Source organism: Pezoporus occidentalis, unplaced genomic scaffold, assembly GCF_034315485.1.
Source record: "Pezoporus occidentalis ecotype Australia unplaced genomic scaffold, CSIRO_AGI_Poc_V1 ctg63, whole genome shotgun sequence".
In the NCBI taxonomy this organism is placed as follows: Eukaryota; Metazoa; Chordata; class Aves; order Psittaciformes; family Psittacidae; genus Pezoporus; species Pezoporus occidentalis.
Window position 1 is genome coordinate 4328699 of NW_026915977.1, and position 20275 is coordinate 4348973.

Here is a 20275-nt window from a genome sequence, read left to right on the forward strand (position 1 = left end):
TTTGCACGCCTGGGAGCAGGCTCTGGGCTGCCTTCCGTGACACTCAGCTCCACGGGCTCCTTCACTGGACACCGCTGAACTGCAGCCCCTGTGGCAGCTTGCACACTGCCCATCTTGCTGGGCCTGCGTTGGGATTCCTCCGGTTCTCCGGTAACACGGGGCTGTTTCACAGGATTGGTGTTTGCCAGCAATACAACTCACGGCATCAGCGCACCACGGGGCACAGCCTGGTGTTTGGTAAAGCTGAGCCCCTTCCGTTTGCTGTAGCAGCACATGAATGATTTCCGGCCGTTCCAACAGGAGATGTGATAGACTGTACATTTTGATTGTCCTTTTTCTCTCCCTCTGATCTCGGTGCTTTCCTGAAATGAGACTGGACAGGCACCCAAACCAGAAGCATCTGTTTCTCCTTTCAGTGTCAGCAGTGTAAATAAAGCGTATTTGTGATGTTTGGATTTCATAAACATATTGTTTTTGGCTTTTCTTTGCATATGCTGTGGAGCTTTGCTGCAGAGCTGGACAGACGGATGAGCGTGGCTCTGATCTGTGGCCAGGCACACAGAAGTCTGTTTACAGAGACGGGTAACCATTGGGAAGTGTTGGACCCTGCCTGTCATTTACAGGAACTGCGATTTACCCTGGCCCTGTGCTGAAACAGCTCCTGTAACAGCAGCTGCTGGAGGGGCGATGGAGCTCGCTGGGGTACCGGCACCCCAAGGCCAGCGGGCACCCATCGCCTTTCCACCCTGCTCCAACCTCCACCCACACGCTCGCCAGCTAAAATCATGCTTGTTGCCACGGTGGGGAGCCAGCATCCCTCTGGAATGATGGTTTGCCTGTCCGGCTGCCAGCCGAGTCCCAGAGCGGGCTAAATCCTTCCTGGTGCTCAGAAATGATTACCCAGGGCTCTGCTGCAAGGGGCTGCCTCCTCCCTGGTTTTGGATAGAGTTAACCAAGCACCTTGAGGTTTCAAAATTCAGGACAGATGCATAAACAGAGGAGGCAGCAAATGATGATTTGAATCCTATTTTAGTTCATTTCTTCTTTTTCAGCAGTGCAGTAGGAATATTTACCCGCTGCAGCTCCACTGGGGTGAGCAGTGCTAACTAGCTCGCTTTTCCCAAAGAGGGTTTGTAACGAGACATGCTGTGGCCTTGAGAACAAGGAAAGCAGGCATCTTCCTTGTAAACACAGCAGCACAGTGGTCTGCTGGAATTCACCCCAGAACAGGAAAAAACCCTCAGGTTGAGAGGTCACACCATAAGCAGATAGTGTGCCATAGTTTACATTTTGAGATCTACAAACATGCATAAACACATCAGATTTTCCTTTGCCTGCTGGCATTCCTAGCATGAATACCGGCACACACGGCCCTCAACGCTGCTCTACTGCAGAGCTGCTTGCGGGACGTCCGGGGCTTGCAGACCCCAATCCCAACTATCTTTCTCTCCTTGAAACCTTGAATGCCTTTTAGACATCAGACAAAGCCATGACCTGGCAGCTTTTTCCCAGTCTCCTCGCACAATGCCCTGTTTTTCCAGGTAGCTCAGAGGAAGGTGAGGAGGAGGATGGGATGCAAACCCTGGTTGCCCTCCAGGCTGGAAGCGTTGGTTCTGCTTCAGACCACCCCACCTGAACGTGGGATTGCTTTCTGCCGAACAAAAGTCAGTTGTGGGACTTAGTGGCTACCCTCACAGTTGATATGTACGTGAGAAAATGCAGATTTGCCTGTTCCATAGCTGATTCAGGACGCAGGAGCAGCTCAGCCACAGAAGTACAGATACGCAGCATGGAGGGATATTATTCAAAGGGCAAGCTTTGTTCAAGGAGGTAAATAAAAAGTATGGGAAAACATCAGAAGGAGAGGGATATTCTGAGAGGAAAAAGGGCTTTTCTCCGAGGAGGCTGTACTGAGCACCAGAAAGAGGAGCCATCAGTGCCTCTAGCCCATACATCTCCTGGAGTTGCTGACCTTCAATCCAGGCAAACTCTGCTCCTTGCTGAGGTCAGAAGTTGTATTTGCTTTTCGAGAAATGCCTCAGCGCTGCGGTCTCCTTCATCCAAAAGCAACAACCTCGTGTTTCTTGGGGAGGAGAAGGGAAGGGAAGACAATTGCAGGCTGAAACTGGTGTGGAATAGCTGCTTAAACACAGCCCCCTGCACTTGCAAACCTCCTGATCACGGCTGGGTAAGGCAGAGCTGCCAAGTCCCGCTGTCACAGGGCAGCAGGGCTGCTCAGCAATGGTTTCATGCCAACCGATGACAGCAGCCAAAGAACCGGGGGTTTCTGACGTTACGGCTAGATGCTTAACCAGAAGAAGCTGCTCACCCAGGAAGCCCAATGCTCTGGAGATGGATCCTGGGCTCAAAGTCTGATCCACAGCCTGGGTCCTAATTGCCCCAAGTGAAGAAGGGAGAGGCTGGAGGCTCGAAAAGCAGCTTAAAAGCTGTCAGGTAGGGAAGTGGGAGAAGTTCTCAATGGGCTTAGCCTGCTTTCAGAATCCTGAGAAATTTCAGGCTCACCTTGCTGTTTTCCCCCATCTTTTTCCCTTATGTGGAAGGCAGCTGTCATTATTCCCTTAATTATTTGTGTGCAAAGTATGCGATAGCCTCCTTTAAAAAGAGGGTTTTTTTATTCAATTAGCTGCATGTTTCATCGACAAGACAGACACGTGAAGCAGCTGAAAGAAGAAAGGCATTTTTGAATACCTACATGGATAAAGAGCAGAGATGAAAAGCAGATGTTGGAGGCAGCTGTGTAAAACAAATACTGAATAGGCCAGAAAAGGGATCGTAAAGAAATAACATCCCAGCAATATGCTTCATGAGCACCACCTCTGCATTACTGTTTAGAGCAGCCAGGTTTCGAGCTGGCCAGGTTTGCAGACACCGCCTTTTGTCTCCCTGTTAATGCTTTGCCAGTTTATAGCCATGCCAATACCCCAAAACTGCCCTGAGCACCAAGAAGGCATTGCTCCAGCTACCTCTGGGGCTGGGTGATGGCTCTATGCAACCACCTGATAAATGTGTGAACTTCACTGTCCCCTCCACGTTATTTACTTGTTGTAGAAATACATGCTCAGAAATGCTGATCCTCACTGCAAGATAATATCTAGGGAGCCAAAATATGCTGCCTCCAAACAAACACAGTCACATATAAACTCATCGGGTAAATGCATTTGGAACAGCTAAAGCTGTGAAGCTAAAAAAGCTAAGACTGTATTAAACCCATATTTTTTTTTTTTCTGAGAATCTGAATTTGCAGGTTTAAACATAATTTTCAAGCACCAGAGGGAGCAGATGAAAAGCAAAGAGCAACACTTCCCACTTGCCTTCAGTGCAGACACCGATACGTGCACGATTTGTTCTGCAGCTCTAAATGCTGTTTCACATGGGCTGGTTCCGCACTGCCCGTGCACCACACGGGTTCAGAAACCTGGCTGAAGTGAGGGCAGTCACACACAAGCTTCTGTGCTGCCCCACTTTGCCAAAAGGACTCTTCTCCCCTCACGTCACAGTATGTGCTCACAGGAATTGCACAAGGGCAACCAAGTGTTATTACTGTATTCAGTTGCTTCATCCAGGTATTTCTGAGGACTGCAGATGGTTTCAGCCCAAATTTAATACAAAAGACAGAAAACGTGATCTCTTTTTCCCTATTAAATCAAAGCTAAAATATAATAATTGCATAAAGGATGCTGCAGTGATTAAGCAATTTAGTGCACCGTGAGACTCTTTATCCTACTGAATACAACATAAAATTTTAGCCAAGTTCCTGAGACACAAAACTGCTTGTCATGGTAGGTTTCTCTTTGACACTAATGTTGAAGATGCCACGTTTCATTGTCTGCAGTAATTCTCCAAGGGGAGAAAGGCAGGCAAAGAAAATAGTTTGGCATCTGACCAACTATTCAAAATATTTAACAGTGACCTTGAGAATTAGAAAAGGGTCCATTAAAAACCCTTGTTTAAGGAAAAAAGAAAGGACAAAAATGTGCTTCCTTGCAGAATCTGGTACTGATGCATGTTTACTGCAAAGTTTATCTCAGATATGCTCTGTATACAATGAAAATGAGCTTGAATAAGAAGGAAAAGGAAGCAAGTTTAACTCCTCGTCTTAGAATTACTCTGTGACCCCGCCTGCATTTGGAAATTCATTCAATTTCCAGAATACCTGATCACTTCATTCCAAAGAGTCAACCAGCTGCCCAGAGCAAGGAGAGGAGCAAGACATCACACTTATGCTTAGGTGGAAACTTTTCTAATTTATGAAAAGGATATTTATGGTTCATTGCATTTACAGCAGGTCCAGCTGGCAGAGTAGATAAGCCATGGATCTGCCTTAGACAGCAGCACTCGAGGTGATGTATACCAAAAGCAGCAGCTTCAGCAGCTTCTGGGTGAGGGCAGATCATGTGCAGAAGCCCAAGAAACAAGATCAGAGCTCTCTGGCATTGACAATGTACTCTTGGGTACCAGTGGCAGTGAAGGACCCAGGCAGGGTGTATCAAATCTCATTTGTCCTTTATGGTTTCCCATCCCTATGCTGTAGAGGGAGCGTATTTGGCTAAAAGGAGCAGAAAGACACTTCCCTGGTCAGTTAAAATGGGCACAACAGGGCCACCAAGTTGGGGATGGAGGTGGGAGAAGGGGGCTCATGTCACCCTGGGGTCCCTGTTCTCTGGGTGTTGGGCACAGATGGTTAAAGGTTGGTGCTTTGCCCATCACCATGCCTTCCAGCTATTAAACTACAACTGCTTCTACTCTATATTTCCAGCATGCATCTCTACCACTTAGTATTGTTTCTAAACACAAACACAAGTTCACATTTTAAGGCTTCTTTTGCGCAAAGATTTTAATTTAATAGGTGTGCAGTGACCTGCATGCTGCTGTGAGACACTGGCAATGGTTAAAACAGTTACTTTCCTCTTCTAGCAACCTGAAAAACAACCCCTGGAGAACCAGGTGTTGCTCTGTGTTTCTTCAGCATGGTTTTTGTGGTCCAACAGACAGGAAAGAGGAGCTTTTTGATGGGGAGACCCCATTTGTCCTTTCAGACCGGTGCAGTAGGCTACTTAATGTGAGGCTTGCTTTAAGCACTGTGAAGCTGCGTGACTTCCTTTTCCCATATTATCAGGCCTGTTAGATTTCCTTGTATTTCTTAGGTGTAGCCCTGGAGGATGAACCCACACGAGAGGCCTGGGGAAGCACAGATGTGCTTTGGGTCAAACTGCAAAGAAATGTGGGTGTCTCCAACTGGGAAAGCTCAGAACAGGGTAAGAGGACAGGCATGGTAGCCTGTGATACTCAAGCTCAGGTAACTGTGTTACTGTGCTTTAACCTCTAATAATGCTTACCTGCCTTTTTATGGACTATAGACTGCCAGCTGCTTACTCATGCCCCAGGAGCACATAAACTAGAAAAGAAACCATAATCATCTTGGTTTTGCCAGCACAAGAATGTTCCAGACTAGGCATTTAGTTTCTGCCATGGCTTTTTGCACACAGTGGATCTTCCCCAGCTCCCAATCGCTCAGTGATGCTCTTCCCATAGGTTAACAGAGGGATATGGGAAATGTTAAATAGTTTCCAGACTTCCAGCCCCCAGCCACAAAAAGAAATAAACCAAATAATTTAAGTTATGGTACATTTTCCACTAAATGCTCTTGTATACTACCACATTGCTGCTCCATTTGGAGGGGCTCCCTGCTCCAGCGGGACCTGTGTTATCCATCCTTCTAGTGTAGCACTGCCCAAGCTTGCATCCATGCTTAGCTTTTATAGACCTAGAACCAATCTTCCTCACAGATACAGCATTTTTTCCCCCAAAACCAGTCTTTTTAGGAAAAGAAAAAAAACCAAAACCCAACAACCAATCCTAAAACCAACAATACTTTTTTTTTAATCATCTTGTACCTCTTACGAGGCTGTAGGAAACTGCGTCATGCACCAACACTTCAAAGTATTATTAAAACAAAGATCAAAACAAGCACTCTGAATCTAAAGAGCACGTAAAAAGTTATGCAAACAACCCTGAGGAGATCCAGCAATGCCACCAGTCTTTTCAGGGCCCCTGCTGAGCCACAGTGTGCCTTAGCATACAGCAGCGTTTTGGTGTAAGTCTGGTCAAAAAGACCCATCAAGGGAAAAGGGGCATAGAAAGTAACCAAGGTAAGAGTCAGCCACACAGCAAGTGGCTCACCCACAGCCTCTGGGACTGGCCATGTCCAAAGCTCAGATTTGTTCAGTTTTGTGTGACCTGCCAAGAGATGGATGAATTAGGCACATGCACCTAAGCTCCTGTTCACCCCAAGATGAGTGCAACGTGTCCCTTTTCTTTGTGATTCAAGACTAAAAATCTGCCTGAAATTCACTTGAGCACCCGGCAGCATTTCTCACTGTCTTTATACCTACACACACATTCAATCTTAATTTCCTGTAATTTTCATACAATCACAGAAACATAAAATGGTTTGGGTTGGAAGGGACCTTAAAGCTCATGCAGTTCCAACCCACTCCCACGGGCAGGGACAACTTCCACTAGAGCAGCTTGCTCCAAGCCCCATCCAACCTGGACTTTCATAAAATGTATACCTTATGATGCATTTTTTTTCTGTAATATATGCATTACTTTTTAACTTGTGTGATGTGTTAAATGATTAGCGTTGTCAACAACATGGTTTCAGTACAGTTTTTTGGATGACTTTGTGAACTGGTTGCCAGCTGGACAGAATATGGAACCTAGATCCAACTTTCTGTTAAATGTTTTTCAAAGAAAACAGGGTTTCTTTAGGTATATTGAAAGTTTTCCTACGATTTTAATTGATTTTCCCTTCTATCCTCAGTTTTGGCATCTGACATGGATCCATCTGGACTTGCTGATGGATGGTAGGGACCTGGGGGGGTCAAAAGAGCATGCTGAAGACAAAACGTGCACCAACAGCTGTCAGGCATCGCTGTTAATGAAGAAGAGAAGCAAAGATTGTATCTGTATAGCACAAAGAACCAGCTTATCTTGACTAGTAAGGCCACAGGTTAAAATAGGGTTTATTAGCAGAATAAAACCAGCGAGCCCCTCCAACAGTGTCAGTCCCAGGGGAGCTGGGAGCTGTGGCCGCAGCTGTGGTGGCGTGACACCAGTGTGGCTGAGCACCGGCCAGGCTGGCAAAGTCCCTCGTGGACGAAATGCCAAACACATCCACCTCGTACTCAGAAGATAAAGCACATGTTGAGGGCTGCACAAACAACAAGGAACAGTCACACGCGGCTGCGTTAATCACTTACATGTGCCTATTAATGAAAAAGCCTAAAAGGAAAGGAAAGATCAAGCGGGGCTGGACTTCACTTCCTACTTTGCAGCAACAACTATAGGTATTTTTTAAATCCTGAGTGCATGAGCTGTGCTGTCACGGGCTCGGGGCCCACGGTGCTCACCACGGGGGTGCTGAGCATCCACGTGCCGGCCAAGGAACACTGGCTGAACCCTCCACAGCCCTGGAACGTGTTCAGGGAGGAAGGAAAGCCGGGGTGAGACCCACAGCCACCCAAGTGAGCGGGGTTTTCTGCTCCCAGAAAGTTGCCCCTTGCTACAGACAACAGGTCTCTGCCTGTGCCTGTAAGGACATCCACTACAGCACAGTCCGCAGCGCCCTATGTTAGATGGGGACCAAGGTAACATTAGTGCAGAATAAGGCTTCACCCAACGTGAGGACAAGAACAACCAATTGGGAATAATTCCGTGAAGCAGAACTGCCCCGCTGCTGGTTTTCAGTGCAGGTCTGTGCTGCAGCGTGACTCAGGGCGATGCTCGCTTCAAGCTGTTCCACCAACTAACCCCTTCAGAAAAATGTATCACCCAGACAGCAAACAGAGACTGCTCAGCCCTAGCTGCAGCTGTGGTGCTGGCTATGGGAAGTGTTTTATAGGTCTGCCTAAATATTTGGGTTTCTGCTCTCTTGCACGTTTCCATCAGCCTCCTGGTCATCCTGTAAAAATAGAAATCCCTCTTCTAAGGAGATAATTAACTAACGCTGAGCAGCTGCTAGGAATCAAACATGGCAGAAGACACTGAGCCCAACAGTGCTCATAGCCAGCTGCGTAATATTACAGTTTCCTACCAAGGTCCTTCCTCAACATTAAGGCAAAAAATAGAAAGATAAATGAAGACATCACAAATCACGCAGCATCCATTTGCTGTTTTCAGATGTAATTCTAGCGTGTGCAGTCTAGCTTGTGAGTGGAGTCAAGCAATGCTTGAGACCTCTTTCATGGGGGACTGGAGTACTCAAACAACCTCCTCCATCCCTGCAGCCCCTCAGGGGGACACATTGGGATTTCACCCTGTGTACGGCTACACCTCTTGCTGGGCAGCTCTTCAAAACCCAGGTCCAGCCCCTGATCATTGTCCTGGACACATCCACGAGAGAAAACGCTTGTCAAAGAGATGATAAAATCAGACAAAGGGACACGCTGCCTGGGGCCATCTGCTGCAGTGGGCTGGATGAGTACCGAGAGGGAGGAATCAAGTAACTTCCAGTGCGATTTGGGTAAGCTTGTTCGCTTTGTACCTCCTCCTCTGTTGTTAAGCAACCGGTTACCACTACTGACACGCGGAGAAATGATCACCCAGACTACCAGATATTTCAGATAGGAAACAACGTATTGGAAAGTGATCTGGAAAAAGGGTTTCACATTTAAAGCTGACCATGGTGACAGCTGGAAGGCTGACCGCTTGCCTCTCCTAATCAAGACGCCAAAGAAATCTGGCTGTTTCGTTTGCTCTGGCTTCCCAGAGAAATCCCATTACTTCAGGTAGCAATCTGCTGTGGCAGCACTGCACAGGTTGCTCATCCACTTATACTTTTAGGGGGGGATAAGCGTGTGAGAGCAAGCTCTATGTGCGCATTGAAAAAGAGAAGCCTCCAAGCTAAAATTGCCAGAATAGTTAACGAGTTACACAACCGCAGCTCACTTTTCAGTGCTATATGAAAAGCAGAAGGAGAACACATTTGCAGTGACCCTCAGAGACAGAATTTGGCAAAGCACTAAATGCTCTTGGTGAAATAAAACAGTTGGGGGAAAGACATGCCCTGCAATCCTTTTGGTTATGATATCAAGTAAAATATTCAATAGCCTTCAGAGGCTGAAAGACTCTGCTGTTTTTGGATTAAAATGAATTGATTCAAGTGTAAATTAACAGCAGATGACTTGTGGGAGTGTTTATTCCCATATTTACAGTTTTGGGCCGTCACTCTTTAGAAGCGTTAGAGCAGAAGGCACCTTGGCAGGGGCTCACCTGGAGCTCTGGGTAGGCAGCAACAGCCACAGCTACTGCACCCGGTCATGGCCATCCCTTGGCAATACCACTCCAGGCCCCCCCTCCCTGAATACATAAGTGCAGGCTTAAAAATAAGCAGATGCTCCACTTCTGTAAGGGGCTGGGGGATGATTGAGCACGTGCTGAAACACTGCTGACTCAAAGCCCCAGCCCCGCACTGGCAGAGAACGGGTATTGACAAAGCACAGGTGAGCCCTGACCGCAGCTGAAACGGCACTTCATAAACCCACGGCAGAGCCGGCGGCTGCCGACAGCGGTGAGAGCTGCTCAGCCTCAGGTAGAGCAGCAAGGGCCCTATCCTGCCTGCTGCAAGGCTCCAGGGCCAGCTTTGCCATGGATTTACATCTAGGCACGGCTCTGAAAGCGGGCGAAACACACACGCTGAAGCAAGCTGAACTTCCAGTCAGCTGGTTCCAAAGGTCTGCACCGCTGTGAGCTGGAATGGAAGCATGAAACTGTTATTGCAAAGAAACCTCCTAATTCTCTCATCTTCTGATAAATCAGCCCCGCTCTGCCTCGCCCCTCTCTTCTTACATCAAGTCTGCGTGTGAACACTTGTTAGAAGTACGATCTCTGTCAAAAGAGGCTCATAACTAAGCACCACATGGCTGCTTCAGCAATGCCTCCTTCCCTCCCAGCACTCGGTGCTCTGCTGCTCTTCCTTTGCAAGTGGCCTGGGCATTTTGGGTGCCTGCTTGGGAAGCCTTAGTGCCAGAGGGTGCAGAAACCAAACACTGCCTCTCCAAAGACTGCCTGCTCCGTTTTGTACTAGCAATCTGGAATCACAGTGGTAATCTGATTATTTATTTTTTAAAGGGAAATGAGTTATCAGAGCTTCTAATTTAATCCCCTTCCCCATGACTTGGATTTTCATTGGAGAGAGGTCAGAGGAAGGCTGTCCCCCATCATCCCACCACCTCCTAGCTCAGTCATTCCCAAACTACCCCACGTGTTTGCAGACCTGCACCCGCCCAAGCCCATCTCAGATGGAGGTGAATCCTGGTCCCTGCAGTGTTAGGCTTAGGGATGCTTAGGGATGTCAGGCTTAACAGTGCTGCAGGTAAACCTGGCTTCAGTTCTTCCTTAACCAAACTCCTGTTTGACCTTGTCTAAGGTCTGAAATGAAACAGCAGAACTGCACAGCCAGCTCTGCGGGAGGAACACGCACTCATGTCACCTGCCTGTTGCAGTAGCTGGAATTTCCACACTTGCTAGGAAGAGCAGGTGACATCTTCCTGCTCCCTTCCCCTGACCCCAGAAATGTGGAATTTCATCTGACACTTAACACCACACTGTGGGCCCAATCTGACTTTTTCTCAGGCAACAACAGTTCATCCAGTGCAATGCAATTAGCATTGCATCCACTGCCCCTCTCGGCTACGCTGCGGGATGGCTGCATGCCCAGCAGCTCTTCATTCACAGGCTCTACGCTGCTTGGTGCAGAGCTGGGACAACTGGACCCATTCATCATGCAGCTGGTAAGCGAGGCTTGAGTTATCACAGGGAGCTTATCTTCACAAACGCACCTGTGTGTTGTTGCTGGTTGACAAGTGCTTGTACCTCAGATGGTGGCTGAGGACAGGCAGCACAAGCAAGACTCCTCTCTCCTGTGCATTTCAGAGTGGCTGCCTTACTTGACCACACGGGTTTTCCTCCCTGCCCTCAGCACCACTGCTGGAAAAGCAAGGAGAGGCAAACCAGAAATAGCTAATGCTCTCCATGGTAACGTACAGCAAACTCTGGGAGCCGGCGCGTCTGCCAGCGGTCTGCGGGAGTGAACCGATTCCCACTACGTGACCTGGGTTTCCGTGCGAGTTCAAACGGCGCCTGCAGCTCCTGGGCAGCTCAGCCCGCTGCGCTTCGTGCGCGGACACCTGAGCTGAACAAAGTCCCTCAGTACGAGAACAGTGCAGGGCTGTCAGCACTCCCTGCCTGGCAGGCTTCATCCTCAGCGGAGTTAATTAGCACAGGATGAGCTTGAGCTGCCTCTTCAGCCATAGCTCAAATCTCTGCACAGCACTGCCTTGTAATATAGACACGCACTGATAGAGCCAGCATCCCCACCACAGCACTAAAAGGAGGTGTGTCTGGGGTATTTGTTTCTAATGCAAGGCCATGTGTGCAAATGCAAACAAACCCGGTAGGAAGATACCCCACAAAAACTCACATAGATGTTTAAAAGGCTCGTTATGTTTTAGGGTACCCATTCTGACAAGAGAGCTGACCTCCAGGTGCTGAGCACCCGCTTTCTGAAAGGCAGGTCTCCACAGTGCTCACAACCTCCTGTTGACCATCCCAGGTACTGATTCCGAATAATCAACCACTCAAAATCCAAACACACACATCTAAATGGACCCGGCTTCTGCCTGATTTGTAAGAGGGAGGCAACCAGGCAGAGGAACACAAAATATCATGTTACTTATCTCATTAGAGGCAGGAGGAACACAGACATCACTGTGTGACAGTATGTGTGCACGGAGGAACAGAGAAAGTAAGAGTAGCATCCTAAAAACCTAACATCAGCCATGCCAGATCCTTCTTTTGGGGAAGTAAGAGAAGAAAAGGGCATGAAAATCTGCATCAGCCCTCTGGGGGAGACGATATTTGCTACTTCTAGAGCCAAAGAGTCAATCAGCAGAGGCAGAGGCAAACTGCCCAGAGAGAAAACCTGTGGACACTCCTTAGATGCATTTCTCTAAAACTGAAAGGGAAAAGAATGATGGGGTTTATGGTTTAGTGTCTTAGGGTTTTGGTTTTGAGCAGATGGAAAAACTGCATGTTAGAGAAGAGCCCAGAGTGTGGGTAACCCAGAAGTACAGCTGTGTCCAGAAAATGTTGGATTTAAGCTTGCATCAAATGCTGCCAACGATTCCCCCTGCTCAGGCAGGCTTGGTGCTGCCATGACAGATGGATGCAGTTCTCCAAAGAGTTAAAGTCAACCAAGGCTTTCTTATATTGTTTTGCAGTCATTTCAGAGCCATAAAGCACAGCTGAGCTTCCTCTGAGTTTATGGCTTTGGATCGCACACTCTTGCCCAGGCTGTATCTCTTAGTATTTATACCTGCTTGTTGCTTGGCACCAGTTTCAAGTACCTTTTCCAGAAACCCAATTTGTTTGGTTTTAGGGAAAAAATATCTCAACTTTGCATCAGGGTCAGCTCCCATCAGTAGCTCAGCAATCTAATCTGGTTCACTGGAAAACATAGACATCATCTTACTAAACTAACAGATTGCCTGTCATTAAAGCCTCTTCCAGGAATTCCCTTGAGCCACTGAAGAGGCGCTTTGCACCATCCTAGCAGGGATAAACACATGGAGCCGTGACTCCTCTCAGGCAGTTGGACCAAATGATGGTTTTAGGTCCCTTCCAACTGAAATAGTCTATTCTTGTACTCAGCTACGGGAGCCCAAAGCACCACAGATAGGAGCTCCCCTACAGCTCTTCAATGATCTTTCTGCCCTGCAGAATATCCTGCTCTGAATCGGAAACGTGTGTTTCCTTATGACAGAGGTAGCTAGCTCTTCAATACATAGAAAATAACGTTTATTCTCTAAGTTATCCACAGAACTGCTGTTAGTCAAAACACTGATACTGTTGTGAGGCTGCAAGAATGTGTTACAGGATCGGCTTTCCACTAATACAGAGCCAGGAAAAAAGCAGTGAAGAAGTCTAAGTTTACCTGAAAATCAAGCCAAACGAGTTTTTCTCTCGCTCCTTCTCTGTGCGTCTGTAATGGAGTGAGTTTGAATCTGGAGGCATCAAATTCGTAGCATTTATTTAACAGTTAAAATGTTAAACGTGGACTGAAAAAGCAGAGCTCTTTAAAAGATTTCATTGAACGCTGTTTTTCCTTGCAGTCTCCTTTGCCTGTGCAAAGTGCACATAAGCCTTTTTACAAGCGGTCTATTCATAATGACACTGGCTACTAGATCACCCTCCGCTCACAAAGTTGTTGGTCCAGCCCCAGCCCCCTGGCATCATTAAAGGGTTTGTGTGTGGTGGACATGCTGTGGGCTCCTTTCATCTCTCAGCCTCCGTCTGGGCTATTTTCAAACTCCAGGTTCAAGTGCTGTGCTTGGATCGCCATGCCCTGCTTGTTTGTGGAGCTCGGCTCAGCTTGGAGCCAGAACAACCTCAGTGCTTGATATAGCATCTATGGTCAAGAGCTCAGAGTGTGTTCAGAATCAATGCAGCTGAAGAAATCCTCCCAGGTAGATTAAGGAAAACTCACCCAAACCCCCAAACCAAATGGCAAACGCTGAATGAATTGATGGAAAGCCTTTGAACAAGCTGGGCAGAAGGCAGGCTCCTGCGTGCTCCCTGGTCAAGACATGGGGAGCTTTGGTGAGCAGAGATTTTGCTGTATCTCTGTTCCAAGGCTCTTTCTGTGGCACTTGGTGTGTTTTTTCTATAATTTGTCCCACTCTGTGCAGCATTCCTTTCTGCTCGTTCCCTGGGAGCACCAGCTCCTCGCTGAGGGATAAGGAACCACAAACTTCCCTTCTTTTCTCCCCTTCCAGTTTTGAACCTCCCTTTAGAGAATAAGGGCACAGGCATCATACTCCGTGCTTCTGCCAGTCCAAAGACACTTGTGCTGCAAGCCAGGAAAAGCAGCATCCCTTTGTCTGTGCCTCTGAATGGAAGCACAGCTCCCTCCCAGCACACCAGTGACCGCTCTCCCCAAAGGCGCTTTTGCTGGGTTTTGGCCCTGCTCTCACACATGCAGCCAGGCCAGGCTCTGCGCCAGCTCTTTCTTGCCTAGAGGTCTCTGGAGCAAAGATGAGACATGTGCAACCGTGCCAGGAGCACAGGTTGAGGTTTTCCAGGCGAGGTGCTGCATCCAGACATGCTGCAGGGCACACAGCCTTGGGCTGCTCCCAGTGCTTCCCTAGAAAGATCTTGAAAGTGCTCTATACCTCTATGTACACCAAGTAACTTCAGGAGTGAAACAAATGCTCGTTTAAGCCAGTAGATTATGAGCTAGTACCCACATTTCAAATCTCTTTTCCTCTACACTATAAAGCTAAGTGAGAACAGCTCCCAAACTGCATTTTAAACTTCCCTCAAAAACTGTCTCAAGAATCTCCATTGCTGTCCTTGCTCTAGAAACCTTTTGAAATGTGTCAAGGAACAAACCCTCTGAGATAAAGTCTTTGTAAAGACTTTGCCAGCTTTTCACGTCCTCAAACCTGCTGCTTTTCATCCTGTGCACATGGAGTGCTCTGTTTGCAGTACCAGTTTAGATACCTCTGCTCTCTCCAGACATCTGAGGTTAAGACACTAGGTAGGAAGCAAATTCTAAATGACGGCGTGTGAGATGGTTTTTATTTGCAGAAGCAAGTCAAACAAGGCAACAAAATGGTCTCAAACCCTTGTCCTTGTCAATGCTGCCAGGGCAGTTCAGCAAAACACAACTACTTTTTACATTAAAACCTTCCTCATCCTTTACTGAGGAGTTCTACCATAAGTGAAACTCCCTTTGCCCAGGCTTCATAAGTCTGTCATGGCTCAAAACATGTCACACTTTTCAGAAGAAGGTGTATGGAGAACTGTTGTTTTGAATCATAAACAGCATGAATACTTTCCAGTTGTCCTCATCCAGTGCTTCTAGCCCATTGACGCTGGTGTAGATACAGCTATACAATCCATTGGTGGGGCTAAGTGACACACAGCAACCAAGGAAGCCTTGGAGTTAGCATGAGTTTTGGGAACACAGATGTCCACCTGTGAACTACAAGATTCAAGATCTAGTTGTGATGGCTCCGGGATATGCTCCTTCTGCAGAGCTTTCGCTCACAATGTAACTTACACAGAAATCAAAGTGAATCACAAAAAACCACCCAGGAACCTCCACACCTTTAGAGTCAGGCTTTCCCTTACTTTCTTCAAGCAACCGTGTTGCACATTTCCAAAGAGCTGATGTAAACCACCCAATCACTTCTTTGTGGATCCCCCGGCATTTGAAGGTCCCCTCTCCGCCAGCAGATTTGTTGGAAACAGCAAACTGTGATTCCTTGCCAGATCCTCAGATCCTGCCCCAGCCTGCTGCCGGCATGCAGGGGGGCTGCGCTGCCCCGGGCGGTGGAAAAGCCTCGCAGCATGCCCCGCTACCCACTGCCAGGCTGCCTAGTTCAACACGGCAATGACGTCTTCATTAGGAAAAAGTAAACATCAATAAATGTTAGAGACCAGCAGCTGGTAAATCTATACATAGGAAAACAAATAAGCACGAGCTTTGATTGTTCGAGTTCACAGCAGAGATTACTTACCTTGGCAGATACATATTCAAGACATACAGCTTGTAATTCCTTAGCTAGTGCTAAGCAAAACCATGTGTTCTCTAAAACAAGGGGAAAGTTTAACTCCAACGCTGTGCAAAGACAGAGCTCTGGTCGTATCTTGTGCTCGTAGCAAAACTAAACTGAAAAGGGCCAAGCAAAAGGGTCCCAGAGAGGAGAAGAGCAAAGGCTGAGCAGCAGCTTAGAAGACAAGCTTGTGGGAGTTACAAACCCACGCTGGGGATGGAGAGAACATGGCCACTTGACAACAGTTATGCCCATGGCAACATGGGGTGCAGGACAGGGTATATAATCACGATGAGAAGTTATGGTGCTTCCCATCACTTCAGGTGTGGCAGTAACTCAGAAAACAAAGCAGCGGCCGTTTTCGCAGCTCCTTTCCCCCTTCGGAAGTGAGCCATAGTGCAGGGCTGGCCATGTGCTTCCCCTTCTCCACTGCAGCTGTGCTGCAGCATCATGTTTAACAAACTGAAAGCTCTGTTGCATATAAAAGGGGTCTAAGAACTTAAAATCAGCTTGCTCTCATGTGATCCTCATGCGACCCAAACCAGTGGCAGTGGTTGCGAAGCTGAGTCCATGAACTGGGTTTCTCCTTCCATCAGGTAGCTTTCTTAGATTCTTCCTTCTTCCTTCTCCAGATAAAGTACCATCACTAAAAACGGTTGCAAAGCTGCTGCAGCCACTGCTTACCACCCCAAAAGCCCTCAGTTCTATTTCATTTCCTACAGATGGTATTGTGTTGGTGCCGCTGAATGCTCGGACTGTCATTTGGTGACACGGCTCTCATGAAAAGATAACGTGGTCAAAAAATAACTAAAAGCACATGAAAAAGAACGAGACTGGGAAATGCACAGCACATTGAATCCGGGGCTGTGCTCACCACCGGCCGGGCCAGCAGCCGCTGCCCTGCCTTGGCAGCAGCTCCCCAAGCGCAGCACGGTGTCAGAGCTGGCAGCTGCCAGAGTAACGTGCAAAGGGCTCGTGCGATTAAAGATGAGTTCATCATTGTTATAAATTAGCAGAAGCCAAGTTTAAGTGTGAAGAGCCAGCAAGGAGAAAATGGGGAAAGAAAAAGGCTACAGTTTTCTATCACTCACATTGCGAACAGATGGCCCGCCAATACTGGAGCAGGGGACCCTAGCCAAAGAGGTGAAATCATCCTTCTCAAGGGATTGTAGAACAGTTTGAGTTGGAAGGGACCTTCAAAGATCACATAGTCCAAGCCCCTGCAATGAGCAGGGGTATCTTCAACAACCACATCCAGCCTGGCCTTGAATGTCTCCAGGGATGGCGCACCAACCACCTCTCTGGGCATCCTGTGCCAGTATTTTACCACCCTCACTGTGAAGAATTTTCTCCTCACATCCAGCCTGAATCTCACCTCTTTTTTCTTTCAAACCATTACCCCTCCTCTTATCACAACAGGCCCTGTTGAAACTCTTTCTCCATCTTTCTTACAGCTCCTTTTTAAGTCCTGAAAGACCACAGTAAGGTCTCCCCAGAGTCTTCCTTTCTCCAACATTTAAAAATAAGTCATTACTCCAAGGTGGAGAACCATGTGCTTGGCAGTCAAGGGCAGCGTCTGCCAAACAGCTGTGATGAAGAAGGGGGGCGATGAGGAATTTAAAAGCAGTTCAGCAGGATTTGGAAGGCGGTAGGAAAGGTGGTTTGGGAAAGCAAAAGAAAACACAAAGAGGGGAGAAAATGTTTACAGAAGAGGTGTAACAACGACTTGACAGAGAAGGGAGAGTCTCTGGCAACTATTTCTAGTCAGAAAAATGTTAGTGGGATCAAAGCAGCGCTTAGGGAGGCTCTGCTCCTTTTCAAACTGCTTTGAATGAACCACACTCAGTGAAAGTGACAGTGGTAAACTCCTTAAACAGAGACTTTGAAATGTAACTGTGCTATTTAAAGATGTGTCAGCATTAGGATAAATATAGCATCCCCCAGTAATGGTCCGAGAGGTCGCTTCAAATTCACAGGAGTATATATACACATCACATGCTCCACTGGAGTCCAGCCATGGCACTGCCACAGCAAGAGCTCCCAAAGTGGTCTGAAACCAGCACCGAGGAGCCACTTCACACCACTCCAGTCCCACCGCCCTGCACAGCACGTCTCAGAGGAGACAGAGCACAGAGACCCAGGCCACATGCAATTGTTAAAGCTATGGAGGAGATGGGGTGACAACCCCAAGGACCTGGACACTTTCCAGGCCATGTAATTGCTTTCTGTCCCTGTGAATTCCTCTGGTGCTTCCCTTTGGGTGTGCTGTTTTGTGCTTCTTGCCCTGAACCACAGCACCGTGCAGCTGGAGCCGGATCCCCCCCTGGCGCAGACCTGAGAGCCCGATAGAAGATGTTGGCCTGATTGAAAACTCATTGTTTTCCAGTCCTACAAAGGAATTGTATCTGCAGCTCCTGCAGAAGAGCTGCCTCTCCTGAGGGCTGGGGTCTGCCGTGCAGCCCAGCTCACCACCGCACAGCAAAAGCAACTTCACTGCAAGCAGGGAAATCACACACAGCAAGCCTATAGAAGAGGGAGGGAGGGAAGAGCAGGCTTTTCATCTTCCACATGAAGTTTGTCTGAATCACGGAATCCCAGGTTAGAAGGGACCTCAAGGATCATCTGGTCCAACCCTTTTAGCCAAAACATGACATCTGCAATGAAATGGGTAGGGGTATGCACGTACAGAGGTGATGAATAAGGAAAGGATTGTCCTGCGCTGAAGGATACGTGGAGGCTGTCAGGGCTGCTGCTGCTGGGACAGGGTGATATTGCTGGTGGCACAGCCTCTCCTCTCAGCCTTTACTGTGCAAGCAGCTAAATTCCTGAAGAGGCAGAGCTGTGACGGCAGCCCAGAGCTCAAAATGACCATTTGCTGGAGAGGAGAGGTGCCCACAGCGCACTATGCTCACTGTGGGTCAATGCATCTCTGTGGGCTCAACATGCTGTCCTACTCTGAACATACATTGCAGCAAAACTGGGTACCACGGCCTCTTGTAGCCCATGGAGTGCTCTGGTCTCTGACATTCCCAGCCCTCTTCAAGACAGGCAGTGCAGAGACAGGGGGAAGGAGTCTGGAACTGGGCTATTTGGAACCTTCTTGGTTTCATAACGCTAACAAAAGCCTTTTCCAACAAATACAGAATTAAGCAAACCCACCGTTTGTGGCTGTGTCATTACCTAGCTGAAATCAGTGAAAACCTTCCCAGCTTTCTCTTTGCTGAACATCAAATCTGTGGCTCTGACAAGGGCAACGATAGGGACAGGATGGAGAAAATACTCCTCAAGCCCACAGCACCGCACCCAAGGGCAGCGGGTGCTGATGCAGCTCAGGGAGCAGCTGCTCAGGTGCTATTACAAACGAAAAAGCAACCCATCTTATCCCATTTCACAGCCAGTTTCTCTTAGAGGAGTCCATGATGGCTACTATTAGTGCAATTACACTGCAACAAGCAAGGGACTACTTAGCAACCCCGAGGAAAGACTTTCAGACTATGTAAAACTACAGGGGTTTATTTGCTTTGCTCTGTTTGCTTCAGTCAATAACACTCATCATTAGATGTTAAATGAAATCTTTCTTTTAAGTAAATCCTCTTCCACAGTAAAAGGACAATAAAGGAGGAAAGACATAAACACGGGAGTAAATCCTGTGTTTTGCTCCTGGTGGCAGGAAACACATTTGCCCTTCTCTGTTCACTTAGCGATGATAAAACAGGAGCTCCATGAATTATGAGTGAGGTCTTGTGTTTCATGGAGAGCTTTGCAATGGGGCTGTGGTGCCTCATGCTCCTGTGGGAGCTTGGGCTGGCGGCAGCAGCGCTGGTCACTGGGAAAGGATCAGCCTTGGGGAATTTTACATCTCCGCATCAGTGCAAGCTGTCAGGATGTCATTTGGATGAGAATGTTGTTTGAATTTTTAATCTGACAAATTCCACATTAGAAATGGCTTTTGGACAAAGGGAAAACAAACCTGCAAATTCAAATCCAGACACCCTTCAGCCTTCCCAAGTTTTACGTGCAATCCCTGTTGTTGTGGTACCAGATAATGTATAAAACCAGAAGGGAAGGGACCATCTAAACATGATTAGACCTCAGAGGAGCAGCTGGTTTCACAAAGGCTCTGAACTTTGACAACTAAACCCCAGGGTGCTGAATGGCAAGAAAACTTTAGTCAAAATTCTGAACATTTTATGGAAGGAGGGATGCAGCCTGGCGTGAACCCTGTCCTGATCCAGACCCAGCAGGGCACCAGTACAGAGCACTAAGGGAACAGATTAAGTGACATTGGGTTATTGACAGATAGACAGCACCAGCCTCGCCTGTGCAGCAGCCTGTGCACAGGGTGCATTCAGTGAAACAAGGGACATGGTGCCCTGGGAGCAGGTGGAAGAGCATGGGAGATGGGCATGGGCATGGAAAGGAGTGGCTGGGCCATGAGGATGTGGTGCCCAGACCCAGGCAGGTAGGTAGGCTCAAGCCAGAGGTGGAGGAGAGCATGAAAGCAAAACTTTCTTCTTCCTGCAACAGGAACTGACCAAACCAGATAGTTCAAGGCAGAGATGGGTGAAGGGACAGCAGCAGAGGGTGGCTTGAAGTCTCAGCATGGAAGGCCCTCACGAGTCAACAGACAAAAG

The 20275-nt window shown here is 47.8% G+C and overlaps 2 long non-coding RNA genes across 2 annotated transcripts in view; one reads left to right on the forward strand and one right to left on the reverse strand.

Moving 5' to 3' along the window:
- The first annotated feature begins 1996 nt into the window (after positions 1-1996).
- On the forward strand, positions 1997-7033 carry LOC134174776 (uncharacterized). The gene is made up of 3 exons (XR_009968773.1): positions 1997-2454; positions 5166-5276; positions 6845-7033. It is a non-coding gene; the product is annotated as an uncharacterized LOC134174776 (long non-coding RNA).
- Positions 4425-20275, reverse strand: part of LOC134174775 (uncharacterized) — a 61712-nt gene continuing 45861 nt past the window's right edge. The window contains exons 3-4 of the long non-coding RNA XR_009968772.1: positions 5358-5416; positions 4425-5256 (exon numbers count right to left, since the gene is read on the reverse strand). This is a non-coding gene — a long non-coding RNA (uncharacterized LOC134174775). The remainder of the gene's footprint in view (positions 5257-5357; positions 5417-20275) is intronic.